The sequence below is a fragment of the Sceloporus occidentalis genome, unplaced genomic scaffold (genome assembly GCF_023333645.1).
Source record: "Sceloporus occidentalis isolate IW3139 unplaced genomic scaffold, rSceOcc1.0.p SCAF_306, whole genome shotgun sequence".
Classification (NCBI taxonomy): Eukaryota; Metazoa; Chordata; class Lepidosauria; order Squamata; family Phrynosomatidae; genus Sceloporus; species Sceloporus occidentalis.
Window position 1 is genome coordinate 14877 of NW_028317286.1, and position 7597 is coordinate 22473.

A 7597-nucleotide genomic window follows, 5' to 3' on the forward strand; every position below is an offset into this window, starting at 1 on the left:
TTGCATGGCATTCTCGTCCACTACTTCTATGAAGTTCCATTTGCAAATATTTCTGGGATCAATATTGTATTTTAAAATCTTATTACCGTAAAATGCGGTGAGTTATACAGACCCGGAAGTGCCAGACTTAGCCGTTTTATAGTCCTAGAGGTTGTAAGCCTGGTTTTAAACATCCATGGACTTTTGCTCCTGGGGAGCTGTCCTCCCCTCCCTTCCTCTCCCGTCCCTCTCAGAATTTTGAGTCAGTTCATCCATCTTTGGATTTTGTAAATATTATACAGACATTTCAAACAGCACCAAAGCATTTCCCCGAATATGCTGGCATCCCGAAGGTTAACGCTTTCCTACCTGGAAATAGACACCTTTATTCAAAAACTTACATTAAGAAAACAAAAAATCTATATTTATTTAACCCTTTTGTTATATTTTTTAAATTAACATTAAAAAGGTGTTTTTACTTTATTAAGCCCCAGGAATGGGACCATCAGCGGTCACTGGGGAGACATTGTATCTTGGTGCCTTCAGACACTGCTGATGGTGAGTGACCTATGACAGAATCTTTGTTGACCACCAGGGATTATATTGAAGACCCTTTATTGCGCTCCCAAATGAGAAGGAGAGTAGAAATAGCGGTGGAGCCCAAATTATTGAATAAATATTCTAGTTCGAACCCTCTCCCCCTTTGTGCTGAACAGCTATGGAAAGATGGAGAGGGTTCACTTGTTGTGAACATTCCTTTGGAGAATCATTCTCAAGCTAATTAGCAGGCTCTGCTGAAAGCTCTGCTGGTTTCCATGGACAAGCAAACTCTCTTTTTATTATGGCGCAAGCCAAATGTGTATCGGCTGAAAGGGTTAACCAGATCTTGGCTTTAGCAGCGTACCGCTAAGCAGTGTTTTGATCAGTTAAATTAACGCGTCTCGCCTTAAATAAATATTTAAACGCCTCTGGTTCTCAGTTTATATATAAAAATGCCATGTTTCGCTCTCTGCTTTTATCTCCAACATTCTCACTCTGACACCATTGTTTTGTCTCTACTTTCTCCCCAATGTCTCCGTCCCTCGCTTCTGTTCAATGACAGTTATTTGGTCTAAGAATTTCTGTCTGATAATAGCTTGCATCTATCTCTGTATATCTATCTATCTATCTATCTATCTATCTATCTATCTATCTATCTATCTATCCATCTATATATCTCTATTTATGTCTGTTTCTCAATGTCTGCCTGTCAATATATCAAGTACCACCAACTCTGACACTTCTCTGACTTGGTCTTTAGTCCTGCTAGTGGACTATTTTATAGTGAAGACAAGGTGAGGACACAAAGGCCAGATCTTATGAACCATATCTGACCTGTGGGGGACAACCCCAGTTCTCAATTCAGATCTATATCATTAGTCGCCAGGGCGGGCTTAGGGGAACATGATGGGTGGATGTTCTCAACAAACGTTCTCTGAGTTGGTGTGAGAACATTCCGAGGTGGGAAGAAGACTTGGCCAATTCCGTATGACTCTTCCTATAAGAAACATTTGTGTAAAGCAGTATGGTGTTACACGTGTATTCATTACCGCCTGGGGCTGTTATTGTTCAGCCTTTATTATGTTAGATAAAATAGCATTAGGCTAGATTTCCTAGCGTGGGTGTAATTTATTCCCAATACTTCCAAAAAATCTCTTTGGTAGCTCTTTGCCATCACAAGGAAGCGGGGGCAGCGAGCCAGTGGAAGTAGAAGAAACAGCCTAGTCAGCTCTTGTTGACTGTAATGGAGGCTCAGAATTCCGGTGAGGCTGCAGGTTCCAAAATAAAAAATGGTACACGCACTGAGAAGGATGTATATATATATGATAAAGAATGCATATCATCAAAATGTACATTTAGCCTTTAGTTGAAGTTGATGCCTTTAATTGGGGCAGAGAAAGAGGTGTAAAGGTGTCTACGGTGGCCCAATGAAAGGTACTGACTTCAATTAAAGATTCGATTTCCTATTGGGATGTAATACGGCTGTATGGGGAACTACTCCACTCCACTACTACTCCAAGAACCCCCCCAGAGTCAGGACGGAGATTAGCTTTATAGTTGACGCTTTGGACCAGTTTATATACAGTTCTACTGTATGTCTATTAATATCACTTTACACTGGAATAGTCTCTTAATAGTCTCTTAAGAAATGGGTATCCACAGGGTAATGATAAGGGTGTGTGACATCATACCTCTACCATATTCTTAGCATATACTGAACGTGTTTATGGCGTAGAGATGGTTTCAAATTAGACTTGAAGAAAATAACCCTCCCCAAGATCATGTGTACATTACAACTCTGTGAAAGGGAAACCATAACGTTACTCAAACTTTACTGCAATTTCCACAAACTTCGCTGCTGGGAACAATGAAACCCATGGATCAGAAAGAAGCAAAACTCATCGCAAACAGCAAAACACTTTCAGCTATTATATAGAATTAAATTCTTTGGTAAAAAGTAAATGCGCACGAAAGCCGGAGGAATGAGAGGAGCTTTATTCACTTATTTTTCTCTCAGTCTCTGCTTTTTCTTCTTTGGAGGTCTTTTTTCAGGCTTCCACTAAACAGGACAGCAATGCCATGAACTACAGTTGCAGGAAAATATTTGTAATCAGCTTTTTTGGGGTGGGGTTGGGGGGTTATGATATTGATTGCAGCAATCACTGTGTTGTGTCTGTATATGGCAAAACTAAACTTTATTTAATAAAATTCTAGCCGAGTGCTTGTCTAAGTGCAACATGACTCAAGCTCCGGCACACACATCATGGAGCCTTGTTGATGGAATCTGCCAGGATTCCATCCAAGGTCTCCATGCTTGCTGGCTCACTGCCTCGATTCTTGGCCACAGAAACTACCACTGCCTGTTCATATGCTCTAGTTTAGTTAATCCCATGGACTCTTGTTGGCCTTCACAACATGTTCAGCCCTTCGTATTGTTAGACATTTACTAAAAAATACAATTGTTTTAACCATTGATGTACACCTACTGAGAAATGTCTTCAGGGCCGGCCCAAGGCAAAATGCCGCCTGGGGCGAATTTTAAAATGCCGCCCCCCCCCCTTATCTACCCTTCCTCTCCCTCCGTGTCGTCCCCCCCCCCTTGTACTTACCTTTCAGCAGTCCTGCGGCGAGTCTCCCTGTTCGGTCTCGGTGCCGGCTTGTAATGCTGAGCGCCGGAAATCTTCCGGCACTCAGCATTACAAGCCGGCACCGAGACCGAACAGGGAGACTCGCCGCAGAGGCGAAAACCACTCGGCCCCCCTTTCTCTCTTTCGCTTTTTAAAAAAAAAAAAAAGGGCTTGGGGCGGCAAAGTTTGTCCCACTTGGCTCCATTGTTGGGCCGGCCCTGAATGTCTTCAGCTCTCAGTATCTTGAGCATTCTGAATATTATGAAGGTTGGGTGAAGTTCTTGCTCCCCTGGTTTTGACTCTGCTGTCTTCCACCTACTTCTAGATTTGGTTTGTTTCCTACATTCGGCTCCCCTCTGCCTGCCACACCTTCTTGCCCTTTTTGTGATTCTTTTGTACCTACCCCTACCTCTTAAAAGGTTAAAACATTTGGCAAGTATGAGTCTTGTGGTCAACTTCTGACCAAGATGGTGAACTATGGTGGCCTCTTCTCACCCTAAACTGTGACGTAATTTAGGTGTCCAAACTTACTGATGATTAGTTAACAGGTTTTGGGTTCAGATGGAGCTCTACCCCAGACTAGACTATATAACAAAGACACATGCACCTCCTTTTCGGTATCTTTATCTGTCTCTGTCTACTTCTATATGAGTGTCTAGCTTTACAGCTCATTCTTCTGACTGCACAAAGATTAAGCCTGAACTTTTCACTCCTTTGTTTCCCTCTGTATTTTTTATTTGTGCATTCTTGCTCATTTACAGAGAAATATCTGATCTTCTTCCAAGATGGTTCTATCTGCTGAGGTTGGACACAAGGCCAGCCATTCAAAACAGGACATGTATTCATGGCCAAAGGAGAGATGTGTGAGCTGACCAATCCCACCAGAGAATACTGAGCGTGACAAAAATGTGAGGAAAATTCACCGCAAAATCGAAACTATTAACCCTTTTATAAAATAGACAAAAGGCGCACCAGTTTGTTTTCGGTAGCACATTACTGAAATGGTAAACAGGGAGGGTAAGTGTCTCCGGTCTCTGCCAGTAATGTATGGTAAGGAGAGGTGGGTATTGCCGGTCTCTGCCAGTAATGTATGGTAAGGACAGGTAAGTGTTTCTGGTCTCTGCCAGCAATGTATGGCAAGGAGAGGTAGGTATTGCCGGTCTCTGCCAGTAAAGTATGGAAGGAGAGGTGGGTATTGCCAGTCTCTGCCAGTAATGTATGGTAAGGAGAGGTAGGTATTGCCGGTCTCTGCCAGTAATGTATGGTAAGGAGAGGTAGGTATCTCCGGTCTCTGCCAGTAATGTATGGTAAGGAGAGGTAGGTATTGCCGGTCCCTGCCAGTAATGTATGGTAAGGAGAGGTAGGTATTGCCAGTCTCTGCCAGTAATGTATGGTAAGGAGAGGTAGGTATCGCCGGTCTCTGCCAGCAATGTGTGGTAAGGAGAGGTAGGTATTGCCGGTCCCTGCCAGTAAAGTGTGGTAAGGAGAGGTAGGTATTGCCGGTCCCTGCCAGTAATATATGCTATGGTTTATGATGCAGTGTGTTGAGGCAGTAGACAGGCAGGAGGGTAGGTCGGCGGGGGAGAGTATGCTCTTTGTTAATCACCGCTTGGCCTAATTGATATATAAAATGAAGTGCGGCTCTCCTGTTTCCAGGGAGCTGTCAGAAGTGCAGGTGTGAGTCCAGGCAGCCGGGGTGGATTGGGGAGGGGGGAAGCGGCTCTTTTAACTGGCTTTAGGTTACTGGCAGAGATGAGAAGAGCGGGAGGAATCCTACCTCAGCCACAAGGCCCAATTCTTCCTCTTGGAATGAAAAGCAGGAAAACAGACGGCCCCTGTGCACCTGTCCCCGCTCCACGCAGGCCAGCACAGGAAAGGAGCGGTACGCATTAACCCACTAGCTACCAACAAAGATAGCCAACCTCTGCCGCTCCAGTACTCTATTATAGTCACACAGATTACAGCTCTGGCTCAACCTAGGCTGGTCCTAACCCAGGTGGCTTCCCAGGCTTTAGTCTTCCTTCAGTACCGCCACTTCACGGCGCAGGATCTCCGGAAGCAATGGCCGTTCCCATTGTTTCTAACCCTCTAGATGAACTGTGGCGCTAGACACCCTTCACACCTGCGTGAATCTGCTTACTAATTCAGTCTGGACCCCGGCAGCGATGCCCACCTCCAACTCGGCACCCTGGGCTGCTGCAGTCTCTGCTGGCAGGACTGTGCAGATGAACCCATAAGTGTGTTCTTTAATCCACAGCTGTTCCACCCCCCTGGGCTATATCAGTGTTTCATTTTTCTCAAATAACGTTTCATTAATGCTACAGTATTTCTGAAAAGAAAAGATCATAAATCTTCGTTTTATATTTTTTCTCTCAGAAATGAAGTCCTCCTGCCATCCGCAGGTCACCTTTGGCCATCCGTCGCTCAGCCCAGGTGTGTGACTGATGATAACGTGATGAATTAACTTCTCAACTCCTTCAAATATTTCCTTGCTCCTTCTTTTCCCCTCAGTTCCAGGTGTCTCTCTGTTTTATGAATCTCCACCTTCAACATTTTGGCTTTTTATTTTTTAATATCCCCCTCTCTGCCTGTGTCTTCGGTTTTAGAGCATGGAAAACGGATCTAGATTCATAAATTGCCCCTCCGAAGACAATGTCATCTCTGTTAGAGTTTATGTGAAAATGTGTTGCAAATAATAAAAGGGTAAAATGGCACAGAGGGGCAATAGTTAAGGCTCTTTTTATTTTAACGTGCATGTTTTTATGCTCCAGGTTTACTGTTAATGTGATGGGGTCCCTTTAAGCGTGAAATATACTAAGGATTTAAGGTGTTTAGATAATTCAATAATCGCTAAAACTCTTATAAAACCATATATCTGTACTCATGCCTGGTCCCAGTGAATCCACGATATAATAACAGTAACCGAAACATGTTAGGTCAAGTTTTTTTTTATTGAATATTTCCGCATTAGAAAGACGTTTACAAGGCGGGAGCCTGCTCCATCGCCACGAAAAATAAAAGGAAACACAGTATGTGGTATACGCTACTGCTTCGCTGCCCAAACTGGGGTGAAAATTAGGTGCCGTACGTGTTTGGGTAATCTTTCAGGGGTACAACAGAGAAGCAATAAGGCACTCGGGTAAGTGTTGTGAATCAGACTGCTATTCCAAGTGGTTATGCTGAAGATTGGCGTTAACTTTTAGGATGCCAAAGGGCGGTAAAATTCTTTTAGAACATTCAAAGGGTTAAAACCGTGTGTTCCTTTCCAGGTGAACGTTCCAGCACCAAAACTGTTAACAACTTACTATCAATTCCACACCCTATACTTTGCATAAGAACCACAGTCCCAATTCAACCCATTAAAAAAAATCCCTTTAACCGATTCAGTATTGGGCTTCTCGTCTTAGAAGAAACACCAATAGCACCCGACTTTTTACCAATACTGAGGATGCGCAATGCTTTTTCCTTGTGTAATTTTACAGCAGTGTAAGGACCCGGGCCTGATTTTCCCATTTTATCCATGGTGGGATGCACCATGCACTGGGGTGAAAACAATTGGTACCCACTGGTTAACTGGTGACCTTTAGAACTGTGCCCAAAATGCTGTGAGGTGTCCCGTATGTAGAAGTTACCCAGTTAGTGCCGCTGATCACACGTCTATGACTAAATACTTTTAAAACAGAGACTTTCTTCACTACGGCTGGTCCCTTAGCTGACATGGAGTTATATCTCTACCTACTGCCATAGAGTGATCTTCACGTATATGTTATATAGCCATAGGTATGAATACTAAAACCATCCTGGATAAATCATATTATGGACAAGGGCATAAGCTTAATATTGACACTAAAGGTATAGTGTCGCCATATCCTATGCATACACTTCATGTTAAACATCTGTGAAGCCTGAATGTTAAACCTAGGAAAGTCTGAGGCTTGAAACACAAAGGCTATAGGCATTCCTGGGAACTCTCAGGGTTTGACCCCGAGTCTCAGAGTAATAGGGCAGATTCTCAGGGTCACACAGTCTGTAGCTGGGACTTCCAAGTCTGCAATGGTGTGATCATATCTAAGACTCCCAATTGGTGATTTCAATACATTTTCAATTCATTTAGAAAATGTTCCCAGGTATGGAACTGATGAGTGATGTTTCTGTTTCTAGCGCTAGAGAAGACCCAATTCTGGGCTGGATTTATATTCCAGGCTCCACTTGGCACACTGAATGCCTCACTCACTTTATATAAAATATTTCCTTTTGTAGAATGAAAGAGAAAATGGGCAAAGCAGTGATTTTCACCTGAAATAGGTGAAATGTGGCAAATGTCACATCCATCTGTCTCCTGTGGGACCTCACAAAACTGGAGAAAGGCTCTGTAGTATGTGTTATGGGAAACCCAGCCCTGGCTAAAATTAGTACCGTTTGAAAAGCCTAGTAGTCCTACGTCGGTCTAA